Source organism: Amblyomma mixtum, chromosome 1 (genome assembly GCF_055824585.1).
Source record: "Amblyomma mixtum isolate Tamu chromosome 1, ASM5582458v1, whole genome shotgun sequence".
Classification (NCBI taxonomy): domain Eukaryota; kingdom Metazoa; phylum Arthropoda; class Arachnida; order Ixodida; family Ixodidae; genus Amblyomma; species Amblyomma mixtum.
The window spans coordinates 126,444,121-126,460,177 of NC_143012.1; the positions used below are offsets into that span (position 1 = coordinate 126,444,121).

The 16,057-nt window shown below is 50.4% G+C and overlaps 1 pseudogene; it reads left to right on the top strand.

Annotated features, from left to right (window-relative positions):
- Nucleotides 1–1,822: 1,822 nt before the first annotated feature.
- LOC149367571 (uncharacterized) lies at nucleotides 1,823–16,048 on the top strand (annotated as a pseudogene).
- The last annotated feature ends 9 nt before the right edge of the window (nucleotides 16,049–16,057 follow it).

Here is a 16,057-nt window from a genome sequence, read left to right on the forward strand (position 1 = left end):
GACACTTGTGTCCGCGGGCAGCACTACAGTCGGTGACGGCCCGACCATGGCCTCCCCTGCTCCCATGTCCGTTGTCAGCTTGGGACCCTGCATCATTCGCCCCTTGCGCAGCAGCCAGGCTCGTCCACCTGAGCCGGCGCACTCCACCCGACTGCTCTTCCCGGCCCCTGACCTGAACTTACCGGACCTTGTAGCGACCCCGTGGGGACACTGTTACTCTAGCTGCCTGCTTGCCTGCCGTGGCTACTCCATCTCTGCCCCGTCGGCACGTACATTTCGCCGTTCCGTCTAGGCGGGGGGCCCTGTAGCGCCCGGCGACGCTATAAAGCGCCGGCGCTGAGATCGGCGTTACAGCGCGCGCTAGAGGAAAATAAAGACGGACAGCGCGTGCTCGTGGCGCGCGCCCGGCACGGGCAGTCCGGAACTAGAAGCCTGCCACGCTGGTCGTCTCTCTCTGGTGCTCCGCTGCGACCCCGCAAACCCTCAACAACAGGAATATCTCCAACAGACACAATGTTTACGAGTTTTGAGTGCTGGATGTTGTCTCGCAGTTCGAGCAGTAAGTCACCACTGGCCATTTTTGATACCTTGTAGCCAGTGCCCAAGGCTTCTGTCAAATACTTTGATACTAGGAAGGGAGACAGGATTCTTGCTTGCTTATTTTCTACTTCACTGTGGATGACATGGTATTTAGGAAAACTCACTTTTCTTTCTTGGAAAAAAACATCTGCTTCGTTCCGCCCTCTCTTGAGAGAGCGATCAGGTTTGGAAAGTGGGGGAGCCATAAAAAATTGATGTTTTTCGGTCATGGTGCCAGGCACCCACCATGGAGTCCAACAAGGGGACGCGACAGGAACTTGCGAGCAAGTCCTGCCCACGCCAGCTGTACACCTTAACTATAACATAATATGACTCAACTCAGGGTAGTTGGTCACACACGGTTAACCCTCGCCGCCAGGAAAAAGAGGAAAAAACGAAGAAAAGAGGAGGAGACAGGAGAGTTGTAAGAAAGAGATAGGAAAGTGAAAGATAGAGGGGAGGATAGGAAAAGGCGACTGCCGATTTCCCCCGGTCGGGTCAGGCCGGAGGTGCCGTCTACAAGAAGCTGGGGCCAAAGTGGTGTGTTGCCTCCGCCGAGGGGCCTTAAAGGTCCAAACGCTCGGCATCGGCTCAACCACCAGGATCCCCTTTTCCCAGGACACGGCGATGCCACGCACGGCTAGGCGCGGATGCTCGGGTCCGTGGTGACGCATTGTTCACCATCATCCCCCTGCGGGGATGTCCCTGCGGATGCCCGGGTTAACCCCGTGGTGTCGCCACTCACCAACGTCTGCATGCTGCAGACGCCTCCCTGCGGGGCCTCCCTGCAGACGCCTAGTTTTTAAGGCACTCAAAAGAGAGCAAAGTGAGGCCACTGATCTTGCGGTTAGGATAATACGAGCGGAAACCGAGTTCGCCAACCACAACCAAAACGCAACGCGAGAGTTAGAATTTGAACCAAGCGAGAGCGCTGAGGAGAGCGCGGCCTCAGAAAGTACGCAGCTCGCACCGCCGCAGCCAGAGGAGAGCACGCAGGCGCAGGCCGGAACTCATGACATGGTAACAGAAGGGGGACTACTCTTCCACCAGGAAGGGTTGGATGGCAGACAGTGTCGGCAGCTCATGCTCCCACTGAGTCGTCGGAAAGAAGTGCTGACTCTTGCACATGATATGCCTTGTGGGGGACACGTTTCTGAAAACTAAAGAGCGATTCGCGTGTAAGAAAAAAAAGGAAGCGAGAAAAAAAAGTCAGCAGGTACAGCTGCCGCCTGTTGCTGGGCAGATGGTTCAGACATCACGGGCCAAGGAACGTTCGGGACGGTCGCCCAACCTGCGTGTGTGTAGCTTGTGGACTGTGAACTCAAGTGCACTGATGTTGTACTCCTATAGGCTCCGTACACTGGTCAGAGGGCGCCACGGAGCAGCGCCGGGCGCAGCGCCGCCGAGGCAGAATACGCGTTACTGAGCCGGCGGGGACGGGAGGACGCGAGCAACCCACTTACTCTTTTTCCCTTCATGTGCTCAGCCAGCGTCCCCGTACGTGCGTTGCATGCACGATCGTCACGATTCTCTGCAATGTCGCAGGTGGTTTTAGCTGGCTTTAGGCCCATTAAGGGTACAGAGAAATATTTTCATCCAGGCTCTCTGACAAGCGGGAAGAAATTGTACGAGGCTGGACATGTTTCCCTTGTGTCGGAAGTTGACGGCGTGAACGTGCGGGCGAAGTGCCGCTCTCAGCAAGGGAAGCAAGTTTACGACGTTTCTTTGCACGTAAGTAAAGTTGTGGCATTTTTAACGTAATAGTAGCCAGTGCTGTAATACAGAGCCCGCTGTCAGCGGTGCACGTTTTATATCGTTTGTAGCATATAGATACGCGAACCGCTTTCCAAATCTCTGTGAGGCTTGTTTTAGCAACATTATCACGTGCACGAATAAATAAGCTACATCTTTTCTCAGGAATATGACTGCCTTAAATAGTGGAGTTTTTCGCGTCTCTTAGGAGGATTTTGAAAGGCATTGCGCGGTGGGAACGTAATTAATCATAATTTGCGTGCATCGCATGCGCACGTTCTCGTTGCAGGTTGCGGTTGCAGGTGCGGCGCTGCAGGGTCCTCCAAACACTGCGCGGCGGTCGCGCTGCACATCAGCACCCACGAAGAAATCTCCTGCACATCTGAGAGGCAGAAGTGGGGAAGTCCAGCCAAAAAGTCCCGTGTGGACGATAAAGCATCTATTGAAGAACTTTTTGGTGGTAAGCACTGCATTTCATCGCTCAAGTTAGTTAGTTATATTGATTTTAATGGCGCAAAAGCAGCTGAGGCTATGATGCGCCAAACACAAGGTTAGAGTTTTTGTTAAAGGTGAAGCTTTTTATACTTAGAGTTTGTTTAAAACACTGGCTTCCCTGAGAAACCTAAAAATACAAGAGATGTCAACCAGTGCTCGATCACCTAAAAGTAACATGGGGTGTAAAGGGATGCTTTCCCTGTAAAATGTTGTAAAATATTTCTTTCTTAGTTCTTCTAGTCTGATACATGAAATTAAAATGTGGTTCACCGTGAGTTCAGCACCACACATGTCACAGAGAGGTTTGTTCTGTTTGGTTAGTAGAAAGTTGTGCGTGAGCTGGGTGTGTCCAATGCGGAGCCGAAATAAAATAACTTCAGTAAAACGTTCTTGATGCCTACATGATTGCCATTCCCCTAAAATTGGTTTCACAGAATGTAGTTTGTTGTTTACGTGTTCTTGCCATGCAGCCTGCCACTTATTTCTGAGTTTACTGGTGATAAACTTTAAACAATCCCTGTTGCTTTATTGCTTTATTTGGCCATTCCGGGCTTGTGCAGCGCATACATCTGCTTTCTAATTACCTACGATTCCAACATGGCTAGGAACCCAGCAGAATTTAATGTTATGTTTTTGTTTTGTGATTTTAACAATGTTATGTATGATGTTACCTATTATGTGTTCAGCAGCATTTCTGGAGTGCAGTGCTTTGAGCATACTCAGGGAATCGGTGTAAATGATGCTATTTTTGATGTTCTCTCTTATTATTTTTTCTACAGCTACAAAGATGGCATAACATTCAGCAGTAAAAACTGATGCGCATTCTGGTAGTCGCATTATCTGTTTATTTTTTCCTTGAATTACTGCACTTCCAACGTGACTTTCTGTTTTTGAGCCATCGGTATAAACTTCAATGTAGGTGTCATACTTTTCTTGTAGTGCAAAGAATTCCTGTAATATGTACTCATTTGGCGCTTCCTTTTTATCTAAATGTGTCATTGTGAGGTCACATACTGAAGGCAGGCTGTACCATGGTGGTAAATCTTCATTCCTTTGTGCAATATTCGGTAGGGCATCTAGTACTGTTAGCTCTTCACATTTGTCTTCAAAGCGCAATAGTAATGGTCTGATAGAATGTGGTTTGTTGATGAATAATCTTTTAGATGGGCACTTGGTGACAACTGGATGGCAGAGATGTTTCGGAAGAGAACGGGTTTTTAAGACGTATGTGCATGTTAGTGCGGTTCTTCGGTCCTCAAGAGCGGGCTCATTAGTTTCAACGTATAGGCTGGCTACTGGTGATGTTCTGTATGCTCCAGATGATAGGCGCAGACCAAGATTATGAATGGGGTCTAATCTTTTTAAGTAGGATGCTCTTGCCGAACCATATACTATACACCCGTAGTCCAGCTTGGAGCACACCAGAGAGCGATATATTTGTAAAAGGCTTTCTCTATCGGACCCCCACCGCTTCCGTGAGAGCACTTTTAAGATATTGAGGACTTGAGAAGCTTTCTTTTTAAGGTTGTTAATGTGTGGTAGAAATGTGAGTTTCTTGTAGAAAGTTAGGCCTAAAAATTTGTGTTTTTGTTTAATTGGTAGCGCAGTGTGATACAAGTATAGACTGGGATCGACCTGTAGGCCTCGTCGCAATGAGAAAAGAACAGCTACTGTTTTTTGAGGCGAAAATTTAAATCCATTTCTGTCTGCCCAAGAACGTAGTTAATTTAGTGTGATTTGTATTTGTCTCTCACAGGTTGATATACTGGAGGACGTGCATGCTATTTGTAGGTCATATACATAACCTGAATACATTATGGACTTGGGTATTACTTTAGCTAAGGAATTCATTTTTACTATGAAGAGTGTCGTGCTTAGAATGCACCCCTCGGGTACGCCGTTCACTTGGGTGGAAGTCATGGAGAGAGTTGCTCCTAGGCGGACTCGGAATGTGCGGTTAGCCAGGAAGTCGTTCAAGCAGTTCAACATCCTGCCGCGGATACCTAGCTCTGCTAGGTCACGGAGGATGCCGAACTTCCACGTAGTATCGTAGGCCTTCTCCAAGTCGAAGAAGACCCCAATACAGTGCTGCTTGTGGATGAACGCCTCCCGGATGGTGTTTTCTAGGCGGACAAGATGATCTGTGGTGGAGCATGTTTTCTTAAACCCACATTGGTGTTTATCTAGTAGTTGCCGAGATTCAAGTATGAAGGTTAGTCTAATGTTTATTACACTTTCGAAAGATTTAGCAATGCAGCTGGTGAGGGCTATTGGTCTATAACTGCTAGGACTTGTTGGTGGTTTTCCGGGTTTGAGAAAAGGTATTATGACTGCTTTTTTCCACTCGTCAGGTTTATTTCCAGTTATCCAGATTTTATTAAAGAATTTTAACAGTGCCTCTACAGCAGCCTCGTAGAGATGGGCAAGCATAGCGTAATGCACGTTGCCTGGTCCTGGTGCTGTCTTTCTTCCAGAAGATAATACCTTATTTAATTCTTGCAGTGTGAGAGGCTGGTTGTAATCGTCATGTATACCTGCTCCGGATGGGAATTTTTGTTTTTCATCTATTGCTTTGTGTTTCTGAAATGTGTTTATGTAGTTGGATGAACTTGAGATCTCAGCAAAATGCTCGCCCAATATGTTGGCCTGTTCTTCTAAAGATGTTTGTGTCCCGGGTGCTGTCAAGAGAGGAAGTGTGAAAGGGGTATGGTCACCAGTAAATTTACGAACTTTTTCCCACATTTTCTTTGATGTTGTTGAGCTGTTTATTGAGGAGACATATTTCTGCCAAGAAGTTTTTTCTGCATTTCTTCGCACATACCGCGCTCTGGCTTTTGCCTTCTTAAAGGTAAGTAAGTTCTCTGCAGTGGGATATCGACGCAGAGCGCTCCAGGCTTTGTTTTGTTTTTTTGTTAATGTGCATTCTTTTGTCCACCACACTTTGTGTTTATTTTGTGCATGTCCTTTTGTTTGTGGTATAGCGAGTGTTGCGGCCGATATTATGCATTCAGTAAACTTCTCATTAATTTCATCTGTGCTAAGGTCGTCACAAAATTCCTTTTCCAGAGTGGCACTTTTTGTAAAAAGTGACCAGTCGGCGAGCTGAATTTTCCAGCGCCGTGGCCTTGTGGGGATGATTGGAGTGGATGATGAGAGCTTGATGACGGTAGGTAAGTGATCGCTGCCCATGGGGTCATTTAAAACATCCTGAAAGGGGGTTCGCGTACTAGTGAACTCAGCTATACAGTTCACCAAACAGCTGAGCGGACGGCAGCAAAATCACAGTCAGTCTACACAGCCACAGAGCTGGAGCCGCGCGCAGGCACACTTCGTCGTCAACTTCTCCGTCTGCCATCGAGGCAACCTGAGGCGCATTCATAATAGTTCAGGCGCGTTCATTGTGATTCACTACAATGGCCCCGGGATGGAAGAGGAGCCATCCTGGCGACCTATGGTGATGGAAAGAGGAGCGGGTCGTAATAAGTCTTGAGGCGACTGACATGGACAAGCTCACGGCCGCGACGACGCAAGTCCGAAGAGCGTGTATGCGGCTCTACAATATAATTAACAGGGGATGTTGATTCGACGACGCGGTAAGGGCCATGATGTTCTCTGCGAAATTTCGAAGACTGTCCTGGTGTAGTGGAGGGGACCTAAAGCCAAACTAATGAACCTGGAGAGAAAGCGTGCGCGGTTTGATGGGCATCGTGTTCATGCTTTCGGCGACCTTGGGAGTCCGAGGTGAAAGAACGGGCCAGTTGGCGACATTCCTCGGCGTGCTTGGCGAGTTCGGAAAGGGGCGTGCATTCGGAGGCGTCCGGAGTGTACGGCAAAACCGTGTCCATAGTGGAGGACGGCTCACGGCCATACAACAGGTAAAAAGGGGAAAATCCGGTGGTTGACTGGGTGGCGGTATTGTATGCGTACGTCACAAAAGGCAGCACAGCGTCCCAGTTAGACTGATCTGACGAGACGTACATGGTGAGCATATCGCCGAGAGTGCGATTAAAGCGCTCAGTCAGCCCGTTAGTTTGAGGGTGGTAGGCAGTGGTGGTCCGATGAATGATGCAACACTCTCTGAGGAGGGCTTCCACCACGTCCGAAAGAAAGACACGGCATCGATCACTGAGCAACTCGCGCGGCGCACCATGGCGAAGAACAAAATTGTGCAGCAGGAAGTGGGCAACGTCACGAGCAGTGGCAGCGGGTAGTGCGGCGGTCGCTGCATATCGGGTTAGGTGGTCGACGCCAACAATTATCCAGCGGTTCCCAGATAACGTGTAGGGCAGCGGGCCGTAGAGGTCGACGCCAACACGATCGAATGGGCGAGCCGGGCACGGTAATGGCTGCAAGAGGCCGCTCGTACGGGGCGCGGGAGACTTGCGTCGCTGACAGGCGATGCAGGAGCGGACGTATTGGCGAATGTACCCATACATGCCCCGCCAATAATAACGTTGAGATATTCTTTGAAACGTCTTCAACACACCGGTGTGGGCACATTGTGGGTCAGCGTGAAACGAGGCACAGATCTCAGAACGTAAATGGCGAGGTATCGCGAGGAGCCACCGTCGACCATTTTGCGTGTAGTTACGGCGGTAGAGCAGGCCATCACGGAACGCAAAATGGGGTGCCTGGCGGCGGAGAGTGCGCGAAGGCACAGCAGTGTGAGCGTTGGTCGCGACGTCGATGATCGACGCAAGCCACGGGTCTTTGCGCTGTTCCGCAAGCATATCAGAGGTGGTAAGAGGCGAGAGGACGGGTTCAGGCACGGATGAGCATGCAGCGGCGGTGGGCAGAGGAGATCGAGATAGAGCGTCGGCGTCCATGTGCCTGCGGCCAGAGCGATATACAACGCGGATGTCGAACTCCTGAAGGCGGAGAGCCCACCTGGCGAGGCGGCCGGCCGGGTCTTTAAGAGACGACAACCAGCAAATCGCGTGATGGTCCGTGACGACATCAAACTGGCGGCCGTACAGATAGGGTCGAAATTTCATGAGTGCCCAGACGATCGCTAAACATTCCTTCTCCGTAACAGAATAGTTGCATTCAGCCTTGCTGAGCACCCGACTCGCATATGCCACGACGTATTCCTCATAACCATCTTTCCGCTGAGTCAGGACAGCTCCGAGGCCGACGCCACTTGCGTCAGTATGCACCTTGGTAGGGGCTCTCGGATCGTAGTGGCGAAGTATGGGCGGCGAGGTAAGAAGACGGCGCAGTGTGGTGAACGCGTCTTCGCATTCGGGGGACCAAGCGGACAGGTGGTTGTCGGTTCCAAGCAGTTTCGTGAGTGGCGCAATGATCGACGCAAAATTGCGGAAGAAACGCCGAAAATAGGAGCACAGACCGATAAAGCTCCAAAGCTGCTTCATTGTTGCCGGCTTGGGAAACTCCGCAACAGCGCGAAGTTTGGCCGGGTCGGGGAGAACGCCTTCCTTAGATACAATGTGACCCAAGATGGTTAGCTGCCGGGCGCCGAAGTGGCACTGCTTCAGATTAAGCTGTAGGCCGGCGTCGGTGAGGCAAGTCAGAACCTGCTGCAGGCGCGTGAGGTGAGTGGGAAAATCTACCGAAAAGACAACGATATCGTCCAAGTAACAGAGGCACGTATGCCACTTCAGCTTCCGTAAGACGTTATCCATCATTCTTTCGAATGGAGCTGGCGCGTTGCACAGGCCGAATGGCATAACGGTGAACTCGTAAAGGCCGTCGGGGGTAACGAATGCGGTCTTCTCACGGTCAGCGGCAGCCAGCGGGACCTGCCAGTAGCCCGAACGCAAGTCAAGAGAGGAGAAGTATTCGGCGCCTTGGAGACAGTCAAGAGCGTCATCGATGCGGGGAAGCGGATAATTGTCTGTGTGGGTAATTTTGTTCAGTCGCCGGTAATCGACACAAAATCTGATAGAACCGTCTTTCTTCTTGACCAGCACCACCGGAGAAGACCAAGGGCTGTGAGAGGGACGGATGACGCCACTGTGCAGCATGTCTTCAACGTGCTCACTTATCACTTGACGCTCAGCCGCAGACACGCGATAGGGGCGCTGCCGAAAAGGCGGGTGGGAGCCGGTCTCAATGCGATGAGCCACGGTTGATGTACGGCCTAAAGGCTGATGGGCTGCATCGAAAGCGAAGCGGAAAGTGTGGAGAAGGGCTGAAAGCTGCTGACGGTAGGTGGACGGAAGAGTATCGTCGATGGCGGCGCGGAAAAGTTCGTCAGGCTCAGGTTCAGTAGCGAGCTCGGAATGCATGGCGTTTAGAGAGGGACCGCTGGCTGCCTCGTGGACATTAAGGGCAGAGAGAAGGCAGACAGGTTGAATGCAGCCAGGGGACTCACCAGGTAGCAGGGTAAGGGCACACGGGGATGGATTGTAGAGCAGCATCTTCGTGACACCCCGCCGAACATCGAGTACAGCAGAAGGTAGCGGCAGGTTCTTCCGGCGTACAAAGGAAGCAGCCGGCGTAAATAAAACGGTGTCATCCGACGCGGCACGGCACGACAGGGAAACAAGGGCAGATGCTCCCGGCGCTACTTCAACATCTTCAGCGATAGTGACGTTGAGTGGCAAGAGATCAGAGGTTTCAGTAGTAAGCTCGTCAAACAAAGGAGAAAATTCAACTTCAGCGCGGGCGCAATCGATGACGGCGTTGTTGTGTGACAGAAAGTCCCACCCGAGAATTATGTCATGTGAGCATGAGGACAGTACCAACAATTCGACTGGATACAATATATCGTCAATGATGACTCGCGCTGTGCACGAGGCGAGAGGGGCAATGCACTGTTCACTAGCGGTGCGGAGCGAGAGACCAGTAAATGACGTCGTGACTTTGCGCAAGCGGCGGCAGAGTTTTTCGTGAATCACTGATACTGAGGCACCCGTGTCGATAAGCGCATGTACCGGCAGTCCGTCGACGATGACCTGAAGAACGTTGCGTGGGGAAAACAGAGGCCTTGAGCTTTTCGAACAGCGCGCAGTTCTTGCCTCCGGAACTGCGGATCTTAGTTTCCCTCTTCAGCGGAGGGAAGGCGACGGCGCATTGGTGACAGTGAGCGGCGGCGCGGTGATGGAGAACGTCGGGTCTCGTAAGCACGACGGTCGGGTGCGTACGCGTCTAGCGGCGAGGATGGAGAAGCCGAATAAAACATCTGGGATGGATGCACAGGGGTTGAGATGGTTGGCGATGCCACCATGCGACGGCGACAGTGGCGGGCGACATGTACCGGGTACCCACAGGAGTAACAGATCGGACGGTTATCCGATGTGCGCCAAGGATTGTAAAGCCGCTGCGGAGACGGCGAAGAAACCGGGGCTGGTCGTAGAGACGGGGCGGGGCGCAGGACGGGTTGACGAGGTGGAACAGTCAGGGGCACGGAGCGCGCCGCTGCTTCTGCGTAGGTCATCCGGGCGGGTATAGGAGATGGTTGGGGATACTGAGCCTCGGCGTAGGTTAAGGGAGCCACTGAAGGGACTGGATGTGCAGTAGGAATAGCCTCGGCAACTTCATGGCGGATGACCTCCTGCAATGGCGCCACCAGAGGAGTTGCAGCGTCGTGACTGGAGGGCATCAACGAGAGCTGACGCGCGACTTCCTCCCGAACAAACTGCTTTATCTGCGGTGACAGTTGCGCCGGGTCGGTGTCAGATGTGAGGGAAGCAAGCGATTCCTGCTGCGAGAGCGGAGAACGGGTGAGGATGCGTCGCTTCCGAAGTTCGTCAAAGTTCTGGCAATGAGTAATGACGTCGGCGACTGTGGTGGGATTGCGTGCCAGAAGCATCTGGAACGCATCGTCGTCGATTCCTTTCAAAATGTTCTCAATCTTGGCGCGCTCAGACATAGAGGCATCAACTCGTGTGCACAGGTTCACAACGTCCTCTATGTAGCTGGTGAAATTTTCAATAGGCAGCTGCGCCCGACTTCGCAGGCGTTGTTCCGCGCGAAGCTTGCGCACCGCAGGCCTGCCAAATACATCAGAAAAATTGGCCTTGAAAGCTGACCACGTGGGGATGTCGGATTCGTGGTTTCTGAACCATAGGTTCGCAACGTCCGAAAGGTAGAAGATGACGTTGTTGAGTTTGAGTGCATCGTCCCACTTGTTATGGGTGCTCACCCGTTCGTACGATGCCAGCCAATCCTCGACGTCATCGTCGCCGGTGCCACTGAAGAAAGCGGGATCACGCTGCCGCAGCGCTCCAGTGCACAGAACGGTCGGGGTGGGTAGGGCAGGACTGGGCACGGAGTCTTTAGGCATTGTGAGCGGCGGGAGAAGACGGCTGCGAAGGTCCAGGGCGTCAGACGACCGCAACCTCCACCAAATGAAAGGGGGTTCGCGTACTAGTGAACTCAGCTATACAGTTCACCAAACAGCTGAGCGGACGGCAGCAAAATCACAGTCAGTCTACACAGCCACAGAGCTGGAGCCGCGCGCCGGCACACTTCGTCGTCAACTTCTAGGTCTGCCATCGAGGCAACCTGAGGCGCATTCACAATAGCTCAGGCGCGTTCATTGTAATTCACTACAATCCCATTTAAAATCGTTAAAAAGTAATGGTGATGTGAAAGCTAAATCTAGAGAGCTCATTTTTGCTGAGCTTGGACAGCAATATGTGGCTTTTCTCGTATTTAAAAGACAGATATTATTCGAAAGTATAAAATCTTCGATTGTTTGGCCTCTAGAGTCACAGCGTTCGCTTCCCCAAAACGGAGAGTGAGCGTTAAAATCGCCAACTACCAGAAATGGCTCCGGCAGTTCATCGATCAGGCCTTCTAGATCTTGGCATGTTAATGTGATGTGTGGGGGAAGATATACAGAACATATTGTTATGGTTTTGTAGCTGATGACGCTAACCGCAACCGCCTCAAGGTTTGTTTTCAGTTTGATTTCTTGAGCCGGGACGCCGCTTTGGATGATGATTGCGACGCCTCCCGACAGTCTATTTGCATGTTCGCGATCACGCCTAAAAGTTGTATAATGTTTTAAGATATTTTAATGTTGTGGACCAAGATTGGTCTCCTGGAGACAAAGCTAGAGGCATCACTGACCCTAGAATATGAGTTTTATCACTGTAGTTCCTCAACATTCCTCTACAGTTCCATTGAACCACAAATGTCATGTTTGTTTTTTGGGTGGGAATGGAAGGGAAGAAGTTTACTGTTCTGGGCCCGTTACCGGGGTTCTATCTTTTCGTCGCTCGAGAGAGCCGGTCCACCGCTGCAAAGCAGGCGTAGTAGGAGTTGTATCCATCACCTCACCAGAGGTGCTGGAGGACCGCGAAGCCGCGGATGTCTGGGTGTCGGGCCTCCCCCGACGGGGGGAAGTCCTGCGGGATGCTGACCCGTGGGCCGGCACTCCCTGGCTTGTAGTTGGCAGAGCAGCCTTGGCTCTCTGCCTGGGGCGTTGATGGCACTGCCACAGGCTCCGTGAAGGTGGCCTGGGCAGATGCCGGAGTGCTGCGTGGTGCACCGCCCCTGCGCGCCACGTCACCAAAGTTTGTTTTTGTTGAGAATGTGAAGGCGTTCTTTGCTTGGTAGAGTTGTCTTGCTTCCTTGAAAGTTATATTTTGTGTTGTTTTCATTGTGATTATTTCTTTCTCAGCCTTCCAAGAAGGACAAGATCTAGAATATGCGGGATGATCGCCTTCACAGTTTGCGCAGCGAACTGCTGCTCCTTCACAGTTCTCAGAAGCATGGTCTTTTGAGGCGCATTTAGCGCACGTTTTGTGGCCACGGCAGCTCTGTGACCCATGTCCGTACCTTTGACAGTTGAAGCGCCTTCGTGGATTCGGTATGTAATGATGTACATTTATTTTCAAGTAGCCTGCTTCGATAGAGTCTGGAAGTGTGCTAGAGTTGAATGTCAGAACAATATGTTTCGTCGGGATTTCCTTGTCGTCTTTTCTTATTTTAATACGATGCACGTTTGCAACATTCTGGTCCCTGAGACCCTCAAGGATTTCTTCCTCAGTGAGGCAGGCAAAGTCTGCTTCGGAAATGACACCACGGACACTGTTCAAGGAACGGTGTGGAGTTATTGAGACTGGGGTTTGCCCGAATGACAATATGGTGGAGAGTTTGGAAAGCTGGCCGCTGTCTTTAAGCTCCAGAAGGAGGTCGCCACTAGGCATTTTTTTTAGCTTGTAACCCGTGCCCAAGGCATCGGTCAGGCTTTTCGCTACCAAGAATGGAGATATCGTTCGGGCAGGTTTATCTGTAGCTTCGCTATGGAGCACATGAAATTTGGTGAAATTTTCTTTAGATTTGTGAATGTACTGAGCTGTCACATCGGTCCGCCCTCTTTTGAGAGGGCGATCTGGTTTGGAAAGGGGGGGAGCCATAGAAAAATTTAGTTTTTCGGTCATGGTGCCAGCCACCCACCATGGAGTCCAACAAGGGGACGCGACAGGAACTTGAAAGCAAGCCCTGCCTACGCAAGCTGTACACCCCAACTATAACCCAATATGACTCAACCCAGGGTAGTTGGTCACACAAGGTTAACCCTCGCCGCCAGGAAAAAAGGAAAAAACCAAGAAGGGAGGAGGATACAGGAAAGTTGTAAGAAAGGAGATAGGAAAGTGAAAGATGGAGAGGAGAACAGGAAAAGGCGACTGCCGATTTCCCCCGGTCGGGTCAGGCCGGAGGTGCCGTCTGCAGGAAGCTGGGGCCAAAGTGGTGTGTTGCCTCCGCCGAGGGGCCTTAAGGGTCCAAACGCTCGGCATCGGCTCAACCACCAGGATCCCTTTTTCCCCGGACACGGCGATTCCACGCACGGCTAAGCGCGGATGCTCGGGTCCGTGGTGACCCGAGCATCCCCCTGCGCGGATGTCCCTGCGGATGCTCGGATTATCCCCGTGGTGTCACCACTCACCAACGTCTGCACGCAGCAGACGCCTCCCTGCGGCGAATTTCATTGCTGAAGTAATGGAAGTTAAATGTACCTATTTTTATTAAGGTATTGCCAGGCATTTTGGCACTAGTTAAGAAACCTATTTCTTGTTACTATGTTTGTGATTTGCAGTCTGTTTTCAGAGAGCATGCCCCAGCCTTATTTCAATTAGTTTCATTTCATTTCATTTTAATACCTTAAAGACCCACTGGGGGTATTACATAAGGGGTGGGTACAAACAGTCAAATGAATAAGTTTTATGTTGAAAAATGGTTGGTAACAGCTTCGGCGAATGTGGATGGGCATGAGATGGTAGCGATGTCATTGGAGAGGCCTTTCCAGTCTACAGAAACACGGTGAAAAAAAGAAGCGGCACAGGTAACAGTACGGGCACGGGGGCGAAACACTTGGAAAGGATGACGAATGTGGTGGGATATGCCGGCTGGTGGGGCAATGTAGGGAGCGCAGCGCAGCGAACTATGAAAAAATTTATGGTATAGGCAGAGGCTAGAAATACGACGACGAAGTGAAAGGGGCGCTAAACTGGATTGCGCTTTTAAAGACGTCACACTGATGTCGTACGAATATGAGGAATGAATGAATCTGGCTGCTCTGTTTTGAAGTGACTCGAGCGCATTGATAAGGTAAACTTGATGAGGGTTCCAAACTGGCGATGCGTAATCTAACTTTGACCTGACAAGAGATTTATATGCTAGTAATTTTACCTGTTGTGGGGCGTGGCGAAGATGACGTCGTAAGAATCCGAGAGTTTTATTAGCCGAGGAAATGATGTTATTCATCATTAAAATCAAAGGCGCCAAACCATATACACACACACTCAGAAGAAGAAAGACGAGACAGAGACAGAGTAACGTGTGTTACTAACACACGTTCACCTGCTTATTTTCTTACAGCTAACAAGCATCCACATGTTGGTCCGCAAGTGGGAGCATCCACAAGTCGCAGTGTACGTTCACCTGCTGTTAGTAACGTGTGTTACTAACACAGTTCACCTGCTTATTTTCTTACAGCTAACAAGCATCCACATGATGGTGGCGGAGAACCTAAACCGTTGCACCCAAGCTTGCTGATAAAGCACTTCCCTGACATTCAGTGTCCAATGTCCCGAATTCTGAAAGCACAAAATGAAAGTCCTGAAAGTGCATGCAAGAGAGTCTTGCAAGGTGTCGTAGAAAAAGTGATACTTGAAAAAGAAATCAAACAACTCGGGAGTGTTTTGCACGAACCAAAAGAGGCTCTGCACTCTTTAATGGCAGCCGGAGAATTCCCAAAAATATATATTAAAAAAAAGAGTACGAGCAAGAAATGACAGCAGAAGTGGCAGTGTACTACACCAAAAACATCAAATGCACAAGTGCCCTGCACCTGTGTGCCCTGACAAAGGGGCAGGCTAATAATCACAGGTAGGTGCTTCACCTCCTTGTTCGTACGTCACCTTGGAGAGCTGCAATGTAACGTATCTCCTAATTATCCTGTTGAAATTTCTAACAGGTGGCACAGAGAAAGAAGACTGAGAATAACTTGTTCGCAAGCGCACAGCAAACTGAGAACAAGGAAGTATGCTCAAGACCTCTTGAAGACGATTCTAAATCGTCGAGGATTTTGGTCTGAGGCCACATCATATGGTACGTCTTCCAACATCACACCATCGCACATTGGGCCGACTGAAAGTTACTTTTCAGGCATGAAAATGGAGCCAGTGACACGCAAGAGCTTTGAGGAGAAAGTATGTGCAGATGTGTTAGAGGTAAGTTACATGTGTACAACCTGCTTGACTTAAAAACTTGTGATTCCATTTCGTAGCCTCACTGCTTACATATCTGCGCACGACCATTGCACTTTTAAGTCTGCATTTGCATTATTTGTGTCAACTGTATACTGGTGGGACTTATGCTTCAGAAAAGTACTCTTTCTTTTTCCAGACTGGACTTGTCGTCCATACATCCCAGCCATGGCTTTGTGGAAGCCCTGACGGGCTTTTCGAAACGTCAAAGGGTGTTTGCCTTGTAGAGATCAAGTGCCCATTTTCACGACGGGACAGTGATATCATTGATGTAGAGCAGGAGCTCACATTTGTGCCGTACATTAAGTACAGAAATGGCAGACTGACGCTCCTTGCAAGCCACAGATATTACACACAGGTGCAACTTCTGATGTATGTGTGTAATCTTGATGAATGTTTTTTTTGTTTTTTCACAAAGACAAAGCATCACCGTCATTGTGGAGAAAGACAACAACTTCCTGTGTTCAGCTGTGCGAGCCTTGGAAGACTTCTACTTCACCTGGCTGCTCCCCACCCTTGTAAAGTCTACAAGAGTGTGATAACTTTTC